Below are 26,240 nucleotides of genomic sequence, written 5' to 3'. Positions count from 1 at the left end.
AGCGAGGTCCTGCTTCAGCTGAAAAGGCTGAAAGTTATTAAATCCCCAGGCCAAAAATATAGGGTACTTGAAGCCAAACCTCCAATTTATATACAAACCTCTAACATCTAATTTTCAAAACTCATTGAAGACTGGTGAAATCCCTAAGGACTGGAAATGGGCTAATGTTGTCCCGGTATATAAGAAGGGTGATTGTATTGACGCAGGTAGCTATAATCCAGTAACCTTAACTTGTATCACAGGAAACAATAACTAAGAATGAGATGGAAAAGCAGACGATAAGACCAGACATGTTAGTAGAAAGCCAGCATGGGTTCAGAAAGGAGAAATCATGTTTTATTAATATGCTGGAGTTCTATGAAGAGGCAACTAAAACTTATGATAACAATAAAGTGGTTGATATCATTTACTTGAACTTAGAGAAGGCTTTTGATAAGGTACCCCTTTAGACAAATTACAGGAGGTAGGGATTCAGGGTAAGGTGTGTGAATGGATGCAGAATTGGCTCAAAAACAGAAGACAACAAGTTCTGGTGAGAGGATCATTTTCATACCTAGAAGATGTTAAAGGTGGGATTCCGCAGGGAGCAGTTTTGGGGCTGCTGCTGTTTTTGATGACACAAAATTAGGGGAATGGGCTGATAACATGCAGGCAACAGAATCAACACAGTTAGATCCAAACAAAATCCAATGTGGGCAGATAAATAGCAGATGAAATTTAATGTAAGTAAATGTGAAGTATTACATGTAGGAAGTAGATATATTAGATATCAATATACAATGGGGGGGTTGTCATGAGTTAGAAAGTGCACTGTATGAGAAGGTTTTGGACGTCTCGATGGAATCATTACTATCGTCATCTAGACAATGTACAGAAGCGATTAGGAAGCCAAATAGGATGTTGGGCTATATAACGCGCTGAGTGGAGTTCAAGTCTGGAGATAATCTCCTTAAGCTGTACAATCAGAAACAGAATCAGGATCAGGTTTATTATCACCGGCTTGTGTCATGAAATTTGTTACCTTAGCAGCAGCAGTACAATGCAATACATGATAATACAGAAAGAAAAATAAATAATTTAATCAATTACTATAAGAAAATATATGTATATTAAATAGATTAAAGATAGTGCAAAAACAGAAGTAATACATATTAAAAAAGTGAGGTAGTGTTTACAGGTTCAATGTCCATTTAGGAATTGGATGGGAGAGGGGAAGAAGCTGTTCCTGAATCACTGAGGGTGTGCCTGTACTTCCTACCTGATGGTAACAGTGAGAAAAGGGCATGCCTGGGTGCTGGAGGTCCTTAATAATGGACGTTGCCTTTCTGAGGCACCGCTCTTTGAAGATGTCTTGGATACTACAGAGGCTAGTACCCAAGATGGAGTTGAAAAATTTTACAATTTTTTATAACTTCTAATGCACTTGTGAGACCACACCTGGAGTTCTGTGTACAATTTTGGTCTCCATATTGTGTGAGGGATGTATGTAAAGGCACTGGAGAGAGTCCAGGGAAGGGCAATGAGACTCATTCCAGGTCTGTAGGGTATGAGCTTTGAAGAAAGATTGAAACAATTAAATCTTTTCAGCTTAAGTAGACACAGAATGAGAGGAGACTTGATAGAAGTGTCCAAAATCATTAAGGGTATAAGTAAGGAGGATGCCAGCTGCTACTTTAAAATTAATCCATCAACAAGGACCTGAGGCCATAGGTGGAGACTGGTTAAGGGGAGATTTCAGACTAACATCAGGAAGCATTTCTTTACACAGCAAGTTGTTGACACATGGAACTAACTACCTGGTTGATTAGTTGAGAATAGTACCTTAGAGACTTTCAAATCGACACGTGATAGTTACAGTGCCTTGTAAAAGTATTCAGCCCCCAACCCCTTGTTCACATAAATGAGTTTTACAACCAGGATTTTGATCAAAATAACTGAGGATTTTTATTTGTGAATCTCATGCCTCTTTCTTCACAGTAGAGCCCTCCAAAAACAGTGAAAATTGTAAAATATGAAAAACTAACAGTTTAAAAACTGAAATGTCAGCAGTTCAAAAGTATTCATTCCCCTTTGTTCAGTTCTTAGTAGAATCACCTCTTGCAGCTATCACAGCCAGTAGTCTTTTTGGATAAGTCTCTATTAGCTTTGAACAATGTGATGGGGCAAGATTTGCATATTCCTCCTTGCAAAATTGTTCAAGCTTCTCTTTTCTTTTTTTCATTTTTCATTTTTAGAATCTTCTTATTGGTACATAATCTTCTACAGCTATAGAATGATACAAAACTTCAACAGATTAATATGTATACAATTAATAAAGCTGAAGAAAAAAGCTTTATAAATTTATATATAAAAATGGGAAAAAAATTTATATAGGAAAAAGAAGGAAAAAAAGAACCCTGTCTAACTAGGAAAATAACCCACTGACTACAAAAAAAAAGAAAAAACCCATTAGGAATCAACCCCCTGGAGCAATACGTTTTACCATCATCTAAATATATAAAGAAAAAGAGTCATCAACAGCCAATTCATATTTATAAAAAAAATTAAAATTGGAAGGAAATAATATAGAATAATTCAAATTAAATGGTAATATTTGGCAAAAGAACCCCATCTTCTCTCAAAATCGAATCGAGGATCAAAAGTTCTACTTCTAAATTTTTTCAAACTGAGACATAACATTACTTGAGAAAACCATCCAATTAATGTAGGGGAAGAAATATCTTTCCATTTTAATAGAATAGCCCTTCTTGCCAATAATGTAACAAATGCAATTACATGTTGATCTGAAGATGAAATACCCTGAATATGACGTGGAACTATTCCAAATAGAACAGTCAATCTATTAGGTTGTAAGTTAATTTTCAGAGCTTTAGAAATTGTAGAAAATAAAGATTTCCAAAACAATTGTAATGAAGAACATGACCAGAACATATGTGACAAAGTAACTACTTCAGTTTTACATCTATCACAGTAGTTGTCTATACTAGGAAATATTTGAGATAGTCTCTCCTTTGTTAAATATTAACAGTGAACAATTTTAAATTGAATTAAACAGTGGTTGGCACATATAGAAGAAGAATTTATGTATTTCAAAACTCGAAGCCAATCTTCATTTACACAGGTCATATTAAGTTCTCTCTCCCAATCTTGTTTAATCTTTAGTGGTAGGTTCTCTTTTTGTAACAAAAATAAATTATAAATTCTGCTAATGGAACCTCTCACTAAAGGATTCAACTTCAAAATAGTATCCAACAAATCAGATTCTTGTAAATATGGAAACTTAGGTAAATATTGTTGTAAAAAATGTCTAACCTGAAAATATTGCAAAAATGTGAATGAGCAAGAGAATATTTGTTAATTAACTCTTCAAAAGTCATCAATCGACCATCACAAAATAAATCTGTAAAAGAACAGATCCCTTTATTTCTCCATAGGAGAAAAATAGGGTTGGTTATTGAAGGTTTAAATGAAAAGTTTCGATATAAAAAACTAGACAACTTAAATTGTTTAAAATTTTTTTTAAATGGGAAACCGAACCCAAATCCGTAGGGATTGTTTAATAACCGGGTAAAGATTTAAATTTGGAATTTTAGAGAGCTGTAAAGGTATTGGAGCTCCTACTATTGAAGTTAAGTGAAATTGTTTAACAGCTTTTAATTCCAAATCAACCCATAGTAGTTTTTGGCTCTTATCAAGCCAGTATAACCAAAAACATAATTGTCTAATATTCACAGCCCAATAATACAGTCTTAAATTGGGGAGTGCAAGTCCACCAACTTTTTTGGATTTTTGTAAATGATACTTGTTAATTCTTGGTCTCTTATTGTTCCAAATAAAGGAAAAAATAAGAGAATCAATTTGATCAGAAAATGTTTTAGTTAAAAAGATAGGTATATTTTGGAAAATATATAAAAATCTAGGTAAAATCATCATTTTTACAGCATGGATATGACCTATTAAAGAAACAGTAAGTGGATTCCATCTAGAAAATAGTTGTTTCATGGAGTCTATTAAAGGAAATATATTAGCTTTATAAAGATCTTTATATTTTTTAGTAATTATAATACCTAAATATCTAAATGTATTAACAATTCTAAAAGGAATATCATTATGTATACTAACAGGGGCATTTAATGGAAACAATTCACTTTTATTCAAGTTAAGTTTATATCCTGAAAATTTTCCAAAATCTTTAAGTGTTTCCAAAAGATTAGGAATAGATTCCTCAAGATTCGAAATAAGAATCAAAAGATCATCTGCATAAAGAGAAATTTTATGTATAGTTCCATTTATAAAGATACCATGAATGTTTTTAGCTTCACATAATGTTATAGCTAAAGGCTGCAATACAAGATTAAATAATAATTTAATACCATAAAGGACTTAATGGACATCCCTGTCTAAAACCACGAGAAAGTGAAAAAAAGAAGACCCGTAATTATTAGTAATGACCGTGGCAATAGGGTTCTTATAAATCATTTGAATCCATCTGTTAAAATTATTACCAAAACCAAATTTTTCTAATACTTTAAACAAATATGGCAACTCAACTCTATCAAATGCCTTTTCTGCATTGAGAGAGATAACACATTGAGGTTGCTTAGATAATGGTGAATATATAATGTTCATCAATCTCCAAACATTAGAGAAAGAATAATGGCCTTTAATAAAGCCCATTTGATCCATAGAAATGATTTTAGTTTAAAAAATTTCCAAGCAATTAGCCATTATTTTAGAAAGAATTTTTGCATCCACATTAAATAGTGAAATAGGTCTATATGATGAGCATTCAACAGGATCTTTATCTTTTTTAAGAATTAAGGAAATAGATGCTTCATAAAAAGAAGGTAAATTACCCTTCTTTAAAGGATTCATGAAATATTTCCAAAAGATACAGAGAAAGTAATCTTTCAAATTTTTTGTAAAATCCCACAGAATAACCATCAAGTCCAGGAACTTTACCTGATGGCATTGATAAAATAGCTTTCTGAATTTCATGTTCAGTAATTGGAGCATCGAGCATCTGTTGATCTTCAAAAGAAATTTGTGGAAATTTAATTTTATGTAAAAAGCCTTCATTTTGGAGGAATCTGCAAGAAATTGAGATCTATAAAGATCAGAGTAAAAATCTTGAAAAGTATTATTAATATCCTCATTGCTACTTGCTATATCTCCATTATTTTTATGAATCTTTAACATTTTTCTTTTAGCTCTAGCTTCTCTTAATTGGAAAGCTAAGAGCTTATTATTTTTAGACCCAAAAATATAAAATTGAGTTTTCAATTTAAGCAAATATCCTTCAATAGGATGTGTTAGTAATAAATTATACTGTGATTGTAATTCTACTCTTCTTTTAAATGAAACAACATTTGGAGAGATTGCATTGATATTATCTAATTTTTTTAATTTGTTGAGAAATTTTATCTAATTCCATTCTTGTTTGTTTCTTCAATTTAGCTATATATGATATAATTTGACCATGTAAATAAGCTTTTAATGTATCCCAAATTATTAACTTTGAGACGTTTCTTGTATTATTAAAGAAAAAAAACTCTTTTATCTGAGTTTCAATAAACTCAACAAATTATGAACTTTGTAATAAATATTCTGGAAAACGCCACAATGGTCTGGTAGAAACACCATCTTTCAATTCAAATATTAAGTTTAAAGGAGCATGCTCAGAGATAGCAATCGCATCATACTCACATTTCTGAACATTAATAAAAGTCGAGGGTCGACTATAAAATGGTCGATTCTCGAATATTTATTATGAACATGTGAGAAAAAAGAGTATTCTCTATCACTAGGGTGCATATGCCTCCAGATCTCAATTAAACCATAATCAATTAAAAAGGAATTAATAAGTGATGCAGAACGATTAGGGAGTTGATGTTTGGATGATGACTTATCCATTAAAGGATTTAAGCAAGTATTAAAATCACCACCCATTAATAACATATATTCATTTAAATCAGGTAATAAAGCAAAAACAGCTTTAAAAAATGAAGGATCATCAACATTTGGTCCATAAATATTAACCAAAACCATTTTCTTATTACAAATTATTCCTTGAACAATCAAAAACCTACCATTAATATCGGTTATAATATCCTCCTGATTAAAAGGAATAGTGGAATAAATAAAAATAGCGACACCTTTAGCTTTACTCTGGGAGTTTGCATGAAACGGAGGATCCTTCTAAAATTTAAAAAATCGATTTTTATCACATAACCTGATATGCGTTTCTTGAACAAAGATTATATCAGGCTGGAATCGGTTTATAACTTTAAATGTTTTCTTACGCTTAATAGGATGATTCCAACTGTGAACATTCCAAGTTAAAACATTTAACTGTTTAGATATCATCATGAAACTTTGTATCTAAAAAGAGTAGTTAGACACATGTCAGGAATAGGTGGGTTCAAGCTATGCCAGGTTAGTTGGGGAGCAGCGGTGGACAGCAATCTTGAGGTCTTGCCAGGGATGTTTGATCGGGTCAAGGCCAGGTCTCTGACAGAGCCACTCAAGGACATCAATTTTCTTCATTTGAAGCCACTCCATGGTTGATCTGGCAGTGTGCTTTGAGTCATTGTCCTGCTGAAGAACAAGCTTACTCCCCAGTTTAATCATTCTGGTAGAGGCTGCAGAATTGTATCCAGGATCTCACTATATTTAGCATTCATCTTCCCATCATTCCTGACCATATTTCCAGTCCCTGTTGCTGAGGAACATTCCCATAGCATGATGCTACCTCCATCATACTTTACAGTGGGAATGGTGTTACCTGACTGATGTACAGTATTAGATTTACACAACTCATACCGCTTAGCGTTGAGGCCAGAAAGTTCCACTTCAGTCTCATCTGACTAAATGACGCTTTAAAAAGTCTGCACGGGCAAGGATATGTGTTTTTTTATCTAGGGCTTGCCACTCTTCCATAATTTTTTTTTGTGCAAGGCCTTAGAGATAGTGGAACCATGAACTTCATCTCCAGTTGCAGCCACTGGCTTCTGCAGCTCCCTCAGAGTGACTGTTGGCATCACAGTAACCTCTCTTACATATGCCATTCTTCTCTGGTGACAAACTTTAGAGAAGCGACCTGACCTAGGCAGTGTGGATGTGGTTTCATATTTTTTCCAGTTTTCACTATGAGCTGCACTGAACGGCAAGGTATGTTCAGTGTCTTTGAGGTTGTCTTGTACCCTTCTCCAGATTTGTACCCTTCTTTATTATCATTTCCCTGACTTATCTTGAATGTTCTTTTATTTTCATTTTGGGTTGATCTGTTGAATATCTATTATACTGTTGGACCTTACAGAGAAAGAGGGTAGTCATTCTTATGAATTCATTGAGAACAAGTGATCCTCCAGTTTTCTACATTAACAAGTTGGGTGAGTTGGTAAGGTAATAGTATATTGCATCTGAGGAAAGTTGGCATAGTAATTACAATGGGGGATGAATACTTTTTCAGCTTCAAAATTTTGGTTTTTAATTTTTAATAAATTCTTAACAGGTTTAGAAATTTCTCTTCTGATTTGACATGAAGCATAATGTTTTGTAGATTAGCTCAAAAATTCTACTTCAAAATATTTTAAATTTAGAAAATGAGGTAGATAAAAGTGAAAATAACTGTGGGGGCTGAATACTTTTTCAAGGCACTGTATTTCAACACTCGAGAGATTTGGGAAGCTTTGTTGGGCTGCATCACCTGTTCTTGTCAAAAACTTTCTAACGTTCTGATGTTCTAACAACAATACAACCATGCGACTTTCAGGACTCCATAAATACACTGCTAAAATTTTCAAATTTATATACAGTCATCAATATCTACAACAAATTTGATCTCCTGAGGGGACCACCATTCCTCGAAATCCCCTATTGTACCCATGGACATTACATGCTCCTTCTGCTGGAACTCCTGAGTGCAGGTGTAATCCTGAAAGAGGGAAAGCAGTTGGCTTAGGCAGCAACCTAGACCTATGAATGGCCAGCTTACCCAGAACGAGGAGAAAACCGACCAGGACATCCCCCAAACCCCCACATTCCTCCGTATCAGGTGACCATAGATCAGGAGTGTGGTGTGGAGCTGAAGTACATCTAGAACCTAAAGAGCTACCCCTTCATATATTTGAATAGAGGCTGAAACCTCATGCACTCCATGTACATGTGATACACTATCCCTTTGGGGCCAAAGAAATGACAGGTTTCCGTAATTTTCCATACCTTTTCTATATTCTATAATGTGATGATTATAATCTGCTCTAAGTGTGGCCTAACCAAAGATGCACCTAGTTGCAACGTGACTTCCCACCTTTTATACTCAATGCTTTGAGTACTAGAGGCACCACACACACACGAGATTCTGCAGATGCTGGAACATCAGGGCAGCACACACACATGAGATTCTGCAGATGCTGGAACATCAGGGCAGCACACACAGAACGCTGGAGGAACTCAGCAGGTCAGGCAGAATCCATAGAAATTTGATGTTTCAGTTTGAGACCCTTCACCCAGACTGGAAAGGAAGGGGGGAGACGGCAGAATAAAAAAGTGGGGGAGGGAAAGAAGGACAAGCTACAAGGTTGATGGCTGAAGCCAGGTAGGTGAGAAAGGTAAAGGGCTGGAGAAGAAGGAATCTGATAGGAGGGGAGAGTGGACCATGGAAGAAAGCTAAGGAGGGGGAGGTATAGGCAGTTGAGGTAAAGAAGTAAGAGGCTAGAGTGGGGAATAGAAGATAAAGAAAGGGGGAGGGTTAATGGCTGGTCACCAGAAAATTCTGCTTTTTGCGGTTAGAGCAAAGGTGCTTAAAAGGCAGTTAACATCGAGTCTCACCAATATAGAGGAGGCCGCTTTGGAAGCACCTATGGGTACATTGGATTAAGTAGATGACTCCACCAGATTCACAGGCGAAGTGTTGCCTCACCTGGACCGACTGTTTGGGGCCCTGAATGGAGGTGAATGGGCAGGTGTAGCATTTCTGCTACTTGCAGGGATATGTGCCAGGAGGAAGATTAGTGGGGAAGGAGGAACGGACGAGGGAATCACAGAGGAAAGTGGAGAGTGAAGGGAGGAAAAGATGTGCTTGGCGGTACGATTCTGTTGAAGATGGCAGAGGTTGCAGGGAATAAAGTGTTGATTACAGAGACTCATGGGGTGGTAGGTGAAGGCAAGAGGAGCTCTATCACTGTTAAGGGAGTGGGGAGATGGGGTGAGTGTGGATGTCCGGGGAATGGAAAAGATGCAGCATCAATGGTAGAGGAAGGGAAGCCCCACTCTTTGAAGAAGGTGGACATTTCTGATGTCTTGGAAAGGAAAGCCTTATGCTAGGAGCAGATGCGGTAGGAACAAAGGAACTAAGAAAAGAGAATAGCATTTTTACAGAAGACAGGGTGGGAAGAGGTGTTGTCAAGACAACCATGAGAATTGGTTGGTTTATAAAATATAGCGTGAGACAGTTTGTCTCCAGCATTGGAGACAGAGAGATTGAGAAAGGAGGGATAGGTGTCAGGAATGGACCAAGTGAATTTAAGGGAAGGGTGGAAGTTTGAGGCAGAGCTGATGGAATCAGAACTCTGCATGGGTGCATGAAGTAGCACCAATACAGTTGTCTATATCTCAGAAGAAGAGTTGGGGACCATTACTGGGGAAGGCTTGGAACATGAACTGTTCTATGTAGCCACTAAAAAGGAAGGCAAAGCTGAGGCCCTTGTGGGTGCCATTAGCTACCCCTTGAGTTTGGAGAAAGTGGATGGAGCTGAAGGAAAAATCGTTGAGGGTGAGGTTCAGTTCTGCCAGGCAAAGGAAGGTCATGGTGGAGGGGAACCGGTTGGGTCTTTTGTCGAGAAAGAAGTGGAGAGCTTTAGCTCTGCGAGATGGGGGGTACAAGTGTATAGGGATTGGATATCCAAGGTGAAAAAGAGGTATAATAGCTTACACTCTGTTTACCGCTCTACTTCTATTGCCTCCTTCAGGGAGCAGTTGATTTGAATACGAAGTGCTCCAAGCGTCCTGACATTTACTGTATACTTTCCTCTTTCATTTGATCTCCAAAACTACACCACCTCACACTTGTCTGGATTAAAGTCCGTCTGGCATTTCTCCACCCATATTTCCAACTGATCTATTTTCTGCTGTGTCTTTTGACAACTTTATTCACGATCTATCACTCTGCCAATTTTCATGCCGTCAGTAAACTAATTTATCAGCCCAGCTGTATATCACAAGCAACAGATATCCTAAAAGTTCAAAATTTCAATGTTCAAAGTACATTTATTATCAGAGTATGTATACGTTATACAACTGTGGGGTTTGTTTCTTACAGGCAGCCACAAAACAAAGAAACCCAAAAGAACTCATAAAAAAGACTGCTAAATACCCAATGTGCAGAAAGAGACAAACACAAACCGTACAAACAATAAAAGAAAGCAAATAGCATTCAGACCAAACATAAGTCCATGGACATGAAGCTCAGAGCAGCTGGAGCAGGCCACAGCCTCGGCCTAGTTCAGGCAGAGCCAAGTAAATTTTACAGAACAGGGAGCAGAACCGGCTCAACCCTCACCTCTTGTCCCACACCCTGTCATTTTAATCCATCTGGCTCAGCATTATGGCCATCCAAACACCGGGTCATTTTGTGCATGAGCACCCGGGCTCTGTTGCACTGATACACTCTGGGCCTGGACCCCACCACCATGTTTCAGCCTGTACCCGAGCTTCTCCAAATCAGCCTGGCACTTCGGTCAATCAAACCTTACTCTCGGTTTAAGTGAATGGAGCTCAAATCTGCCTCATCTCCGCTCTGACTTTGCCTCAGATGCTGTATGCCTCAAACTCGCTTTGACTTTGTCTTGCACCCGCATGCTTCGAACCTTGTCTCAGTCTTGCTTTCGCTTATCTCCCCATTGTTTGCAGTGATTGTTTACCATAAGTTGTACAAGAAAAAGTGTTTTACTAAAGTATTAGTTGTGTTCTTTGTTTACTTACCGCCAGTAAGTAGTCGCTGGGCTTCAGCAGCACCATCTTAAATTAGTTCTAGTATTGATCCCTGAAAATACCACTGATCACAGGCCTCCAATCACAATAACATCCCTCTACCAGTATCCTCTGTATTCCATGTCCTAGCCAATATTGAATTTAATCTCCATGGATCTCATGAGCCTTAATCTTCTGGGTCAGTCTACAATGAAGAACCTTGTCGAATGTTTTACTAGAGTTCACATAGAGAACATCCATTGTCCTGGCCTCAATAATCATTTTTGTCACCTCCTCACAGAACTCTGTCAAGATTTTAAGACATGATCTTCCTTATTCTACTCTAGACGTATGCTTTTTCTTTCCCAAAGATTCTTCTCCATTAATTTCCCTACCACCGAGATGCATCTCGCCCTCCTATAATTTGCTGGTTTCACCCTGTTGTCCTTTTTAAACAAAGAACCAATGTTGATCATTCTCCAGTCCACTGGAACCTTGCCTGTGTCCGAGCATCCTCCTCTCTAATCTCAGATGTTGAAAATCAGTTCAATTATATGAGGATTCTTTCTATTCCTTGGGTGTTTTGAGTCTTGCTCAAGCTTAAGTGGCTGAGTGTTCATTTAGACAACTCAATTCTTCATTGCAATTGCTGGAAACTGTTTGTGGATTGTCCTATCAAAATCTTTCATCATTTTAAATCCACCTATTAAATCCCTTTGGCCTACTAATTCCATTGTAAAGATTTCCAGCTTCAAGTTCGCCTGGTTGACCATGGATGTTAAATGTCTGTAGAAGCTTTCCTGGCTAGCTACAAAAAGTATGGTCATTTTCTGTGCTTTTTGGTTCCCTAGGTAATTCTGTTCTCCTTAACCTTCAATACATTAATGCATTTTATGGTTAATTCTAGGACATTACTGTTATAAAATAGTTATCAAATTTACCATGGCAATATGGTCTGTGCATGTGAGGATGGTTCACTCTGATTTGCTCCTGAGCTTCATTGATGGCACAGTCATTGCTGGATACCAGGGATCCCCTGGAGAACTTGCCAGAGTGCCAATTATGTGGCAAAGGTTGCTAGTGGATAGTCTGGAATGCTCTGTTGCTGGACTCCCCATGAAGACCAGGCAAAATACTCCAGTGTGCTGAGAAACCGTGACATTCCATGAGGAATTACTTTTGCTCCTGTGCAGGACCCACCTCTGTTCAATTTCCTCAAGCTGGGAAGAGGATACATTACATATTTTAACTAGCCCTATCTTCAAACAAAAATGGAATTTTCTTTAAATTAATTATTTCAGTTGATTTCTATTTTCTGCAGTCCTCTATCGCCTCCTAGCTCCTTGCATCATTGCCGATCCCCCACCTGTCTTCTCCCACCTATACAGTACTTACTGTGTTTGTTTGTGATATATGACCACGAGGAGCACAGAAAAGAACATATTCATCGTTGAAATGCTTTTGGATATTCTGAAGCTGTGGAAGATGGATCAAATGGTTCAATTAAATATCACAGAATGTAGACAGTATACAACCTGACATGCTGACTCTTCGCAGACGTCCATGAAACGAGAGACTGCATAGAATGAAGGCAGATATTTTTCTTTCTACAGCAAATGCTTTCTTGACAAACCGAGCTAGCTGTAACTGCAATGGTTCCAGGACACCGATGAATATACAAGCACTCAAGGAACCTAAGGGTATGCCTAGGCTATGAGTTGTATCCTTTATTTACATGCTGGCACAGCAGAAATGAACAGAACATTAGATGGATAGTACACAACTGCTGTAGCATCCTCTTGTCTGCTCTTTTATGCCAGATGAAGTTACATGGGGATGAGGAAAGGGAGTAGATTAGGTTATATAATGAGTTGAAACATCACATCATCCTGTTAGATCATGGCATATCTACATCTTGACTCCTTTCACCCACTTTGGTTTGATATTCCTGGACAGGATACCCTTACATCACATCGATCTATTGATTTCTGCGTTACACTCTCTTGAATTTTGATGGCAAGCAATGCCACTGAGCTGCAAGAGAGGTTCAGTACGTGTGTTTGTTAGATGTTATCATTCGTGGTGCATTGCGCATTTTTACAATATTACACATGACCTATGTAAACATACACATTGCAACTCTTAAAAAAATGTCCTGCTATATTTGTCTACACACTGTTCAACTTAAAGCAATGATCAATTGCTTTAAAGAGACTAATACAAGCAGAAACCTTCACCATGCAAAATTGGTCAGCCTTCATTTCAGAGAAAGGGACTGTCAAAGACTCCCAAGTGAACCAACCCACTTTTAGAGTTTCATTAATCATAGACTAAATTGAGGAGCAAATGATATACAACCATCAGAGCTTTCAACCACAAGAGACAATAATGGCACTAACAAGGTCATTGCAGAGAGGTCATGACCCAAATCTCTCATCTCCACAGCTAATAACACAACAATGTTTAAAGAGGTCTTTGCATTTTAGAAAGCCCAAAATGATAAACTTCACCAGGGCATATCCAGTATGGGTTCTGAAATTAGCTGTCTAGATGAGAGCAACCATACAATTGTGAGAAAAGGCTTAGTCTCATGGCTGACCACACACAAACATCTGTGGACACAGGCAGTATACACCAGTGGATGACCACCCATACTCAAAAAAAGCAACTAACCGCAGATATGATCACTCCAGCTGCTGCCACCATATGCTGATGATAATGCTTGACGTGGCATCTATATTCCAAATATACAACAAATTTTTATATAATAATTGAGTTATTATGATGTGGAATTCACTGCTGGTAAATTAATAGATACAGGTAACATTTGTTGTGCATTTCTATATAATTTTTAACAGCTTTTACAGACATTAAACATAATGGTGTGTGTAAACATAATATTCTATTTAGACCATAAGACATTTCAGGTAGATGGAGCTCATCAGCCTGGGAGGACAGTCCATCTAAGAGGGAAAACTCTGATTTCAAACCTTCGCTGCCTTGCGGCCATACTCACTCATGGAAAGGCTTCGGGAGTAAACCCGGAGGACAAATCCGGAGCTGGAGTCCCTAAGACAGTCCAACGTTGCCTTCAACCTCATTCTGACAACTCCTGCTGTATTGACAATTGTCCTTCCTTCCCTTGGACAACATCGGTGGCGTGGAGAGAGGAGACTTGCTGCATGGGCAACCACTGGTCTTCCAAAACAACCTTGCCCAGGCCTGTGCCTCGGAGAGGCTGAAGCAAGACTTTCCAGGTGCAGATCCATGGTCTCGCGAGGCTAATGGATGCCATCCAGAAGACCATTAAAAATAGGACCAGAATTAGGCCATTTGGCCCGTCGAATCTGCTCTGCAATTTCATCATGGCTGATTGATGGTTCCTCTGAACTTCATTCTTCTGCTTTCTCTCTGTAACCTTTAACAACTGGACTAAACAAGAATCTATCATCTTCTGCCTTAATTACACACAATGACCTGGCCTCCACAGCTTCCTGTGGCGATGAATTCCATAGATTCACCACTTTCTGACTAAAGAAATTCCCCCTTATCTCTGTTTTAAATGGATGTCTCTGTATTCTAAGGCCGTGCTCTAGATTCACACACGATAGGAAACAATTTCTCCACATCCAATCTATCCAGCCCTTTCAAAATTCAATAGGTTTCAATGAGATCCCCTCCTCCTATTCTTGAAATTCCAGTGGGTACATGAGCAGAGCCATCAAACACTTCTCATAGAATAACCCTTTCATTCCCAGAATCATTCTTGAGAACTTTCTCTGAACACACTCCAAGGTCAGCACATCCTTACTTAGATAAGGGGCCTAATACTTCTCACAATGCTCCAAGAGCCTTAGAAATCCTCAGTATTACACCCTGGCTTTTATATTCTAGTCTTCTCAAAATGAATGCTTTCCTCATCACTGACAGAGCCTGCAATTTATCCTTTAGGAAATCCTGCAGGAGGGCTTCCAAGTCCCTTTGCACCTCGGATTTTTTAATTTTCTCCAAGTTTAGAAAATAGTCTATGCTTTTCTTCCTTCTCCTCCAAGAGGACGACAATCTTGTCTTAGGGTCTCTGAGGCTTATGTGCCTTGATGACCTGGAGATTTATGTTGGCTGGGATCAGGGCTTTATGCTTTAACTCTTAGTAGTGTCACACAGGTCAAAGGGTAGAGGCCAGACTAAGAGTGGTCCACTGGTCCTCAAGGTTTGGGGGTTCAAGTCACAGCTAACAACCCTAACTGTTAAAAAAAATTGTTATAGAATCAGCAGTGAAGAATCCTTCTATATCTGTGTGTGGCAGTATTCCTGAGTCTCCATCTGGGATTTGCATGACTGACAGTCATGAAAACTGAGAGGAAGCTACTGGCATGTTGAAGGAAGCACTGATCACCAAGACCAAGACCAAAATTGCCTTTTGGAATGTATGAACCATGTACAACACTGGCAAGCTAGCACAAGTAACTGCAGAAATATATTGTTACAGCCTAAGTATACTGTACATCAGCGAAAGCAGATCAACAGGGTCTGGCAGACTAAAGGTAGCAATTGCTGGAACAGTTTTACACCAAGATTGAAGCCATACCAAAGCTGTGCTCTGACTACACTCTTGTGCGGGTCAGAATGTGGGCACATGACAGAGAACGACCTTGCCCAGCTGTTGTCATTCCACACCATGAGCCTCTGTATTTTCTGGCCAAGAAAGATCTCTGACCATGCCCTTCTCCTTCAGTGCCAACAAGACAACATGGCCACAATCATCATAAGGAAATGTTGGAGACGGATTGGGTTTGTGATGCAAAGAGAGACTAACTTCATCATCAGACAGCACCTCACTGGACCCCTGAGGGGTGGAAGAAATGCAGGAGACTAAAGGCAATTCAAACGTTTCAAAGGTACGATTTAATGTCAGAGAAATGTATACAATATACACCCAGAAATACTTTTTCTTCACAACCATTCACGAAAACAAAGGAGTGCCCCAAAGAGAGAATGACAGTCAAATGTTAGAACCCCGAAGTCCCCCCTCCCAGCAGCAAAAAAAGCATTGACACCCGCTACCAAGCGTGAGCGAAGCAACAGCAAAGACACCGCCTTACAGAAAGACCTCGTATTTCACCTGGGTTTCGACATACCATGGGCTCTCTCTCCCCCTAATAAGGCTGAAAGAGGGGAGACTTAGCAATCAACTCGCTGGTTTATGATGTTAAAGTCCGTTATGTCGTTTGTCTCGAGCTCCTGGGTGTCATACTGTAAAGGCAGAAATGAGAACCCTGAACCACACCTGAGGCACAGTAGAGAAGATGGCCAAGGAGAGACAGAGATGGATGACCTTCATTGCTGCCCTAAATGCCATCTGCATAAGGGGCAGCAACTAACTAACTAACTTTCTTCCTTCCACCAATATGTATGACCATACACTTCCCAACACTGCATACCCTCTGCTACTTCTTTGCCCATACTCATAACCTGTCTAAGTTGTTCTGCAGCCTCTCTGCTTTCTTAACACTACCTGCCCCTCCATCTATCTTAGTATCATCCACAAGCTTATCCAAAGCCATCAATTTCATCATCCAAATTATTGACATTTGAGGTAAAAAGAATCGGTCCCAACACTGACCCCTGCAGAACACCACTAGTCACTGACAGCTAACCAGAAAAGGCTCCCTTTATTCCCACACTTTTCCTCCTGCCAATCAGCTAATCCTCTATGCATGCTAGTAAATTTCCTGTAATACCATGGGTTCTTATCTTGTTAAGCAGCCTCATGTGTGGCACTTCGTCAAAAGCCTTCTGAAAATCCAAATATCCAACATCAACCCTTTCTCCTTTGTGTATCCTGCTTGTTATTTCCTCAAAAAATTCCAACAGATTTGTCAGGCAAGATTTTCCATAAAAGACACCATGATAACTTTGGCCTATTTTATCATGTGCCTTCAAGTACCCGGAAACCTCATCCTTAACAATCGAGTTCAATGTCTTCCCTACCACTGAAGTCAAGCTAACTAGCCTATAAACAAGAGAAAATCTGCAGATGCTGGAAATCCAAGCACTACACTCAAAATGCTAGAGGAACTCAGCAAGCCAGGCAGCAACTATGGAAAAAAAGTACAGTTGACATTTTGGCCCAATATGTCGATTTACTTTTTCTCCATTGATGATGCCAGGTCTGCTGAGTTCCTCCAGCATTTTGTGTGTGTTAATTGGCCTATAATTTTGGTTCTCTCCTCCGCCTCTCTCCCTTCTTGAAGAATGGAGTGATATTTACAATTTTGCTGTCTTCTGGAATCATGCCAGAATCTAGTAATGCTTGAAATATCATTACCAATGCCTCTGCAGTATCTCCAGCCACCTCTTTCAGAACTCTGGGGTGTAGTATAACTGGTCCAGGTGACCTTCAGATCTTTCACTTTCTCCATAGTAATAGAAGTTGCACACACTTATTCTCCTGACACTTTGGAACTTCTAGCATACTGCTCATGTCTTCCACAGTAAAGATGGATGCAAACCACTTAACTAGTTTGTTCACCATTTATTTGTCCCATGTTACAACCTCTACAGCGTCATTTTCCAGTGCTCTGAGATCTACTCTTGCCTCTCTTTTGCTCTTTATATATCTAAAAAAAACTTTTGGCATCCACTTCAATTATGTTGGCCAGCTTACCTTCGTATATCATCTTTTCCTTCCTTTTTCAATGGTTGATTTAGTTTCCTTGGTCTTTTTAAAAACTTTCCAATTCTCTAACCTCATTAATTTTTGCTCTATTTTATGCTACTTGTCAACCATGGTTGCATCAGCCTGCCTTTGGAATACTTCTTCTGGGATGTATATGTCCTGCACCTTCCAGTTTGCTCCCATCAACTGCAGCCATTGTTGTTCTTCCACCATCCTTGCTCATGTTCCCTTCCAATCAATTTTGGCCAGCTCCTCTCTCATGCCTTGATAATTCCCTTTACTCCAAGGTACTACTGATGCATCTGACTTTAGCTTCTCTCTCTCACATTACGGGGTGAATTCTATCATGTTATGATCACTAACTCCTAAGGGTTCCTTTACCTTAGGCTCTTTAATCAAATTGAGTTCACTACATAGCACCCAAATTCAGAATAGCAGTTCCCCTACTGATTTAAAACATAAGCTGCTCCAAAAGGCTATCTTGTAAGCATTCTACAAATTCTCTCTCTTGAGATCAAGCACCATCCTGATCTCTTGCTGTTAAAATAAAGCACATATTCTGAAACTCTTGTTACCCAGTAGATATTGTTGTGGTTACAGCTGATCAGCAGAATTGACATTGTCCAGGTCCATTGCAAGATGCATTACAATTGACAGCCAGGATAAAATTAAGTTCTGATATGCATTGGCATGATAGAATACATCTCTCCAAAAAGTTTATCCTACCCATTGCTCATCATTGAACGCTAGGGAAATGTTGGGAGCTACAAGGTAAAACCAACAGAAATGATACAAGCTCTCTTCAAGTATGGAACCTCCATAGATTCTGTTCATCTTCCTCCATAAATACTGCCTGACCTGCTTCAGCATCTGGAGTTGATTCAAAGGTTAACCCCCTCACCCCATGGACAGATAACTCTGTAGGAGCTGTGGCAGATCAGTTTCAATGAGAGCACAAGCAGAAATGGCAGTGCATGTTGAATCTTTAACAATGATTTTAAAATAAAATTAAAGCAAGACATACAATTATGGGTTACAATGCAGTGCACCATTTCAGAAAAATAGTGATGCTTGTTGCTAATCTGCTGAGGTAGGTTTAAAAGTACATTTCAAAGCACAGTCATATGAGATAGCACATGTAATGCAGCATGAGAAACTGGTTTGTGTATCATCCAAGGAACAATAAAATGTGTTCTTTACTGCAAAGCATTAAACAGCTCTTGTTTAACTTGGCTTGTAGGGTTAGATCGTCTCTGGTAATGGCAGCCAAAAACATCAGTTATTTCTGTCCTTTATGAGCCACAACCTAGATGATAGTTACAGTCAAAGGACAAATTCTGATGCTTTGATACAGGAACTGAGACAACATCATGTGACTATAAATGGTGTGAGTCAGTGTTCTGGATCTGCTGGTGTTTTTCCCACACACAGTTGTCCTTTAAGAAGTTCAAGTGTTACTCATGTCAGAACAAATGTTTAAACACTGGGCCTGTAAATTGGAACAAAGTAACAAATAAGAAATTTACACTTAATTCAATGCCAACACAGGGAGTGCTACTTTCTTGTAAGAAGTCACAACGATAGCCCATGCATAATCTTGATGTAGCTAACATAAATTTCTTTTATATATCTTCAGTGCCACAACTATCAATGAGCAGAAGCTAGTGGGAGTTGCTGAACTTTCTAGTTGGGGCAGTAGAATTAATATGTGCAATTGATGCTGTTCTATGAGGAATTGACCATAGCATGAACGTTCCCCATTGAGAAGACAGCAATGCATCAATAATGCAGCAAATTGGCTAATAATATATTTTATCATATAATAAGGGTTTTTTCCCCTTTTTTTCTTGCTTTTCCTAACAGCTCTGACTTTGGTACTGGGTTTAGATTTTTTTTCTGTATAACAAAATTATTATATTTCAATATTACAATTTAATTTAATTTTTATGAATACAGGGCTTTGTGATTGTAACTATATTTTTAATACAATGTATTTGGTACTATTTTATTTTTTTTCTTTTAACATGTAATATGTATCCTCTTGTACCATGTATTCCTCTATGCAGAAACTAATAAAAATATTGATAAAAAAATAATGCAGCAAATGGCAACATACACCAGACTGGTAAATTCCATATTTCCTTTCTGTTTAATGGGACCTCTAGTCCCGGACTATCTTTCCACCTACCCTAGTTCTTAAACTCTCTCCACATTGGGATGTGGTTCACATGCTTCCTTGAAACACACCAGATGCTGTTCCCTAAGCTCCCTTTAAACTTACTGGGATCTATAACCCTACTTCTTTAAACCTCTAGTCTGGTAGGGGTCTTTGTGACAGTGCTCTATGTAAGACCATAAGACATAGGAGCAGAATTAGGCCATTCATCCCATCCAGTCAGCCTCACCATTCCATCACGGCTGATCCTGGATCCCATTCAACCTCATACACTTGCCTTTTCGCCATTATCATTTGATGCCCTGACCGATCGGGAAACAATCAACTTCCACCTTAATTATACCCATGGACTTGGCCTCCACTGCAGTCTGTGGCAGAACATTCCACAGATTCACTACTCTCTGGTTAAAAGAAATCCACCTTTCCTCTGTTCTAAAAGGTCACCCCTCAGTTTTGAGGCTGTGCCCTCTAGTTCTGGATATCCTCACCACAGGAAGCATCCTCTCCACATCCACCCTATCTAGTCCTTTCAACATTTGAAAGGTTTCAATGAGATCCCCATGCATTCTTCTGAATTCCAGTGAAGTGCAAGCCCAAAACTGCTGCACACTCCTCATATGTTAACTCCAACATTCCTGGAATCATCCTTGTGAACCTCCTTGGGACTCTCTCCAATGACAACAGATCCTTTCTGAAATATGGGGCCCAAAGCTGTTGACAACACTCCAAATGCAGCCTGACCAGTGTCTTATACAGAATCAGGTTTATTATCACCGGCATGTGACGTGAAATTTGTCAACTTAGCAGCAGCAGTTCAATGCAATACTTAATATAGAAGAATAAATAATAATAATAAATAAAATTTTAAAAAAAACAAGTAAATCAATTACGTATATGAATAGATTTTAAAGAATGTGCAAAAATAGAAATACTGTATATTTAAAAAAAGTTAGGTAGTGTCCAAAGATTCAGTGTCCTTTCAGGAATCGGATGGCAGAGGGGAAGAAGCTGTTCCTGAATCGCTGAGTTTTCTGTACCTCCTACCTGATGGTAACAGTGAGAAAAGGGCATGTCCTGGGTGCTGGAGGTCCTTAATAATGGATGCTGCCTTTCTGAGACACCGTTCCCTAAAGATGTCCTGGGTACTTTGTAAGCTAGTACCCAAGATGAAGCTGACTAGACTTACAACCTTCTGCAGCTTCTTTCAGTCCTGTGCAGTAGCCCCTCCATACCAGACAGTGATGCAGTCTGTCAAAATGCTCTCGACAATACAACTATAGAAGTTTTTGAGTGTATTTGTTGACATGCCAAATCTCTTCAAACACCTAATAAAGTATAGCTGCTGTCTTGCCTTCTTTATGTCTACATCGATATGTTGGGACCAGGTTAGATCCTCAGAGATCTTATCACCCAGGAACTTGAAGCTGCTCACTCTCTCCACTTCTGATCTCTCTCTGAGGATTGGTATGTGTTCCTTCTTCTTACCCTTTCTGAATTCCACAATCAGCTATTTCGTCTTACTGACGTTGAGTGCCAGGTTGTTGCTGCAGTACCACTCCACTAGTTGGCATATCTCACTCCTGTACACCCTCTCATCACCACCTGAGATTCTACCAACAATGACTGTATCATCAGCAAATTTACAGATGGTATTTGAGCTATGCCTAACCACACAGTCATGGTATACAGAGAGTAGAGCAGTGGGCTAAGCACACACCCCTGAGGTGCGCCAGTGTTGATCGTCGGCGAGGAGGATATGTGTGGTGAACTCCATATACCTGTCTGGACACGCCCCCTTCCGCTGAGACTCCGGTATAAAGGTGATTGGAGGCACAGCCCCTTCCTCAGTCTCCAGGATGTTGTGTGGTGGTCACTTGCCGCTTGTTCTTTCTTCCAGCCAATAAAAGCCTATATCTCACCTCACGTCTCTGAGAGATATTGATGGTGCATCAAATTTATTGGCTGGAAGTTTTAAAACATGGAGAGTATTTTATGTCCAGAAAAATTAGACTTGGACACCAAGACGGCGATTCAACTCTGGCCTCTGTAACCCTCGACCAAAGCGCCCCACACCAGCTTGCAAGGTCAATGATGGACATCCTGGTGGAGGGGCACAGGACTAGCTGCCTGTTTGACACAGGCAGCACTGAGAGTTTTATGAACCCGGACACGGTGCAACGCTGCGGACTCGTGACACGGCCGGTAAGCCAGAGGGTCACCATGGCTTCTGGGTCACATTCCACAGACATCCGGGGGGGTTGTGTAGCGACATTGGTGGTGCAGGGCACAGAATATCGGGACTTTGCGCTACTGGTCATGTCTCAACTGTGTGTGCCTGTGCTATTGGTGCTGGACTTCCAGAGCCACCTAAAAAGTGTGACTATGGCATATGACGGGCCCCTCCCACCACTCACTGTCAGGAATCCTCAGTTTTGTGGGACTTCGTCATATACCCCGCTACTGACCACATACACACACCAACTGGCACATCCCACCCAGCACCATGCTGACAGCTGCACCACTGACACCACTTGCAGCCTCTCCACCCTCAAGATCCCTCCCCCACAGCTGTTCACCAACCTGACCCCCGACTGTAAACCTGTGGCAACTAAAAGCAGGAGGTACAGCGCGGGGGACAGGGCCTTCATTCAGTCGGAGGTGCAGCGGTTGCTCAGGGAGGGGATCATTGAGCCAAGCACAAGCCCTTGGAGGTCCCAGGTGGTTGTTGTTCGGACCGGGCAGAAAAATAGGATGGTCGTGGACTATAGTCAGACCATCAATAGGTTCACGCAGCTTGACGCGTACCCCCTACCCTGCATCGCAGATATGGTCAACCAGATAGCTCAGTACAAGGTGTACTCGACAATAGATCTGAAATCCGCTTATCACCAGCTCCCCATCCGCCCAGAGGACCGCCCCTACACCGCCTTCGAGGCGGGCGGCAAGCTCTATCACTTCCTGTGCATCCCATTTGGTGTCACAAATGGTGTCTCGGTCTTCCAGAGGGAAATGGACCGGATGGTGGACCAGTGCCAACTGAAGGCCACATTTCCCTATCTGGATAACATCACCATCTGTGGTCACAACTGGCCGGATCACAACACCAACCTCCAATGATTTTTTCAAGTGGCCAAAGCCCTGAACCTTACTTATAACAGGGACAAGTGTGTGTTCAGAACCACCCGACTCGCTATCCTTGGGTATCTCGTGGAGAACGGGGTCATTGGCCCTGATCCCGACCGTATGTGCCCCCTGTTAGAACTCCCTCTTCCCACCACCCTCAAAGCCCTCAGACGGTGCCTGGGCTTCTTTTCCTATTACGCCCAATGGGTCCCTCATTACGCAGACAAGGCCCGCCCCCTGGTCAAGTCTGCCACTTTTCCCCTCTCTGCCGAGGCCTGCGCGGCCTTCAGCCGCATTAAAGGGGACATTGCCAAAGCAACGATACATGCGGTGGATGAGACCATTCCCTTCCAAGTAGAGAGTGACGCCTCTGACTTCGTGCTGGCTGCTACCCTCAATCAGGCAGGCAGGCCAGTAGCATTCTTCTCTCGTACCCTTCAAGGCTCTGAAATTCGGCACTCCGCGGTGGAGAAAGAAGCCCAGGCCATAGTAGAAGCTATTAGGCACTGGAGGCACTATCTCGCCGGCAAAAGGTTCACCTTGTTGACCGACCAACGCTCAGTTGCGTTTATGTTCAGCAACCAACAGCGGGACAAAATCAAAAATGATAAAATTTTGCGGTGGAGAATATAACTCTCCACCTACAACTATGATATCCTGTACCGGCCTGGAAGGCTCAATGAGCCCCCTGATGCCCTATCCCGGGGAGCGTGTGCCAGCGCGCAGCTCGACCAGCTATACGCCCTCCATGCAGATCTTTGCCACCCGGGGGTTACCCGATTTTACCATTTCGTGAAAGCCCAGAACCTGCCTTACTCCGTTGAGGACATCAGGACAATGACCAGGGACTGCCAAGTCTGCACTGAGTGCAAACCGCACTTCTACCGTCCTGACAAGGCACAAATTATCAAGGCCACCCGCCCCTTTGAGCGACTGAGTGTTGACTTTAAGGGCCCCCTTCCCTCCACCGACCACAATGTCTACTTTCTCAACATTATCGACGAGTACTCGCGGTTCCCCTTTGCTGTCCCCTGCCCCGACACCACTGCCACGTCCGTCATAAAAGCCCTGTGCCAGCTCTTCACTCTGTTCGGATATCCCTGCTATATCCACAGTGATAGAGGGTCCTCCTTTATGAGTGATGAGCTGCGCCAGTACCTGCTGGCTAGGGGTATTGCTACTAGTAGGACCACGAGCTATAATCCCCGGGGAAATGGACAGGTGGAGAGGGAGAATGCCACAGTGTGGAAGGCTACACTTTTAGCCCTTAAGTCAAAGGGGTTGCTGGTCTCTTGATGGCAGGAGGTCCTCCCTGAGGCACTCCACTCTATCTGCTCCCTGTTATGTACGTCCACCAATGCCACCCCTCATGAGCGCCTATTCTCTTTTCCCAGGAAGTCTGCCACAGGGACCACCCTACCGGCTTGGCTGACATCCCCAGGGCCAGTGCTGCTCCGGAAACATGCGCGGAGCAATAAATACTCCCCGCTGGTCGAGAGGGTTCACCTTCTACATGCGAACCCCCAGTATGCCTACGTGGTCTTACCTGATGGGCGGGAGGACACGGTCTCCGTCCATGACCTGACGCCCACAGGAGCAGCAGACCACTACCCTGAACACTCCACGGTAACTATCAACTCTGTACCCAAGGTGACACCGCGCACACCGAGCCCTACACAGACTCCTCACGACACTCCCATACCGGGCGCCTCGCACACGCATGAGGGACCACTGACGCCTAGTGGGCTGACACCTCCAGTCAGGCCGGAACCAGCACAACCACCATCTCTGGTGCAATCACCACCGGCTCCTCTGGAATCACAGCCCGTGCTACGTAGATCGCAGCGACAGATTCGACCACCTGATAGACTTAACCTGTAAATATACTTGTAAGAAACTTCGCCTCATGGGAACTCTCTTTTAAAACAAAGTGGGGGTGAATGTGGTGAACTACATATACCTGTCTGGACACACCCCCCCCTCCCCGCTGACTGCTCCTGTGTCTCCACCCACAGACCCCGGTATAAAGGCGATTGGAGGCACAGCCCCTTCCTCAGTCTCCAGGATGTTGTGTGGTGGTCACTTGCTGCTTGTTCTTTCTTCCAGCCAATTAAAGCCTATATCTCACCTCACGTCTCCGAGAGTTATTGATGGTGCATCAATATGTTATCACCAATCCGCACAGATTGTGGTCTTACGGTTAGGAAATTGAGGGTCCAATTGCAGAGGGAGGTACAGAGGCCCAGGTTCTGCAACAAGGAGCATTATTTCTTTGCTTTTATATTCTATTCTGATTGAAATAAATGCCAACATTACACTTGCCTTCTAAACAACAGACTCAAACTGTAAACTAACCCTCTGGTAGTCTTGCACGAGGACTCCGAAGTCTTTCTGCATCTCCAATGTATGAACCTTCTCTGCATTTAGATAATAGTCCATACGCAATATTGTACATTTCCCAGCACTGTATTCCACCTGCCACTTTTTTGCCCATTCTTCCAATTTGTCTAAGTCCTGCTGCAATAGCATTGTTTCCTCAGCATGACCTACCCCTCCACCTAACATTGTGTCACCTGAAGACTTTGCCACAAAGTCATCAATTTCATTATCCAAATCATTGACAAACAATGTGAAACATACTGGTCCCAATACTGACCCCTGAGGAACACCACTAGGCGCTGGTAGCCAACCAGAAAAAGCCCCTTTTATTCCCACTTGCTGCCTCCTGCCTGTCAGCCATTCCTCTACCCATGCCAGTATCTTTCCTGTAATGCTGTAGGAGCTTATCTTACTAAGCAGCCTCATGTGTGGCACCTTATCAAATGCCTACTGAAAATCCAAGTAAATGACATCCACTGTCATGTAGATGTACTCAATTGTGGGAAGGACTTTATCCATGATGGACTGGGCTGTATCCACTACTTTTTGTAGTATTTTCTGTTCAAGGCATTGGTGTTTCCTTACCAGGCCATGATGCAACCAGTCAATATACAGTCCACCACACACCTCTAAAAGTTTATCATGACATGCTGAATCATTGCTAAGTTCTAAGAAAGTAGAGGTGCTGCCATGCCTTCTTCACAATGGCATTTACTGTATGTGCTGAACCCAGAACAGATCCTCTGAAATGAGAACACAGAGCAATTTAAAGTTGCTGACCCATCCACTTCTGATCTCCTGATGAGGAGTGTTTTACGGACTACCGGCTTCCTCATTGGATCAGTCAATAATCATCTCCTTGGTCCTGTGGACATTGAGTGAGAGGTTGCTGTTGTGGCACCATTCAGCCAG

General features: G+C 41.2%; 1 long non-coding RNA gene across 1 annotated transcript; it reads right to left on the bottom strand.

The window, feature by feature from the left end:
- Nucleotides 1-1,470: 1,470 nt before the first annotated feature.
- Nucleotides 1,471-5,091, bottom strand: LOC140725933 (uncharacterized). The gene is made up of 3 exons (XR_012098531.1): nucleotides 4,963-5,091; nucleotides 3,313-3,400; nucleotides 1,471-2,265 (listed from the first exon to the last, which is right to left on the bottom strand). It is a non-coding gene; the product is annotated as an uncharacterized lncRNA (long non-coding RNA).
- Nucleotides 5,092-26,240: the final 21,149 nt, after the last annotated feature.

The sequence above is a fragment of the Hemitrygon akajei genome, chromosome 4 (genome assembly GCF_048418815.1).
Source record: "Hemitrygon akajei chromosome 4, sHemAka1.3, whole genome shotgun sequence".
Lineage (NCBI taxonomy): Eukaryota > Metazoa > Chordata > Chondrichthyes > Myliobatiformes > Dasyatidae > Hemitrygon > Hemitrygon akajei.
This window is presented reverse-complemented; position numbering and strand designations above follow the sequence as displayed.